A 1,591-nucleotide genomic window follows, 5' to 3' on the forward strand; every position below is an offset into this window, starting at 1 on the left:
TGTTGTGCATCAGCTCTGCAGGAAAGGGTGCCATGGACCACCAAGGACCACCATGACTAGATGAGCTATGGCAGCTCTCAGTAGCCACTATTTGGCAGCATCCCTTTGAAAAAGCTAAACTCTGGGACTAGAGATCTATTTTCCATAATGCCTAGTAGCTCGGAGATCCTGACTCCCTAAAGGCTTTCACATAGTGGTGATGCCCCAGGAGGTTACTAAAGAGAGCAGGATTAAGTCTATGAAACCCTACGAAGAATCAGCAACTGCAGCAAAGGAGTCTAGGCAGCCACAGGCTCAGGATGGACAGCTGTTTCAGAGACAGTTTGTAGCCCCTGAGCTCCACTGGCCCCTAACCACCTGCCTAAGCTGTCAGTGTCTAGATGCCAGATTCTGAACTCTCTCTATAGTACCCTGTCTCTGAATCATTCCTCCAACTCTGAAACTAGGCCAAACTGATTGGATACAAGAGAAGCGACAATGTCCCTCATTATTACGTAACCCATATGTCAAAAGTTTGATTCCCAGTGGAATTATCTTTTCTGAATTTCTCTGACTCTATATACCGTAAACGTTGAGTATTTTGGTATATTAATAGTTTCATGTAGTAATCAAGAAGAATACTTTTACCACCCTCCTATCAACCTTTCTCTCCAATCTTTATTATTCTATTTATAACAAGTATACAATGAATACATTTATAAAAAGGAATATGAGAAATGCATGGCTAAAGTTTGGGCCTGGGAGTGAATTTTTCTCAAAAGGAACACAATGGTATGATGCTGCTAAGCCACCTGGAAAGAAAGGCTGATTTTGTAACACATTTGGAACCCAGTTTACAGCAACAATAGAGGATTTTGATTCTGATAATGAATCCAATGATCTCTCTGAAGCTGTCAAAATGGTGGCTGATTGTTAATGATTTATCAAGACAAGATGTTACCAAGGTTGTCTTCACTGCCCCCAGCCTCCACCTTTTCCCTATTTCCCCACACTTTCCTATGGAAATGTGTCTACACCCCTCAGGCACTCATTGCTCTTGCGCATCCTTGGCCCAGGTTCCACTATTATGTCCAGTAGCAGGAAAGGATCAGGTCCCAGGCATTTATTTCCTGGGGTGAATGTAAAGCAAATTCGCCACCAGCCCTGCTACCACTACAAATATTAATTATCAGGTGTTTACCGTGTGCCAGGAACTATACCAAGTGCCTTGTATCTAGTAGCTCATTGAATCTCACAATAACTACATGAGGTTATCTTCTTTATTTACATATTTGGTGTAAATATTTACATTCTTTAGTTACTTCTTTATTTACATATAAAGAAACTGAATCAGGGAGAGGCAAAGTAATTTGTCCAAGGAATAGTCAGCAGTAGCACTGGGATTAGAACCCAGAAAATTTGACTCCCCAAACCTATGCTCATAACTATTATTCTATGTCAGGGGTTCTTAAACATTGGGTAGTATCAGAATCATGGAGAACTCAGTTACAAAAAAAAAAAAAAGGCCCAAACCCTATCCTAGTTCAAGGAGCTTGGGCATCTGCATTCTCTTTATTAACTCTCTAGGTGATTCCGATCCCCTCCAAAATTT

Source organism: Propithecus coquereli, unplaced genomic scaffold (assembly GCF_000956105.1).
Source record: "Propithecus coquereli isolate 6110/MARCELLA unplaced genomic scaffold, Pcoq_1.0 Scaffold8, whole genome shotgun sequence".
Classification (NCBI taxonomy): Eukaryota; Metazoa; Chordata; class Mammalia; order Primates; family Indriidae; genus Propithecus; species Propithecus coquereli.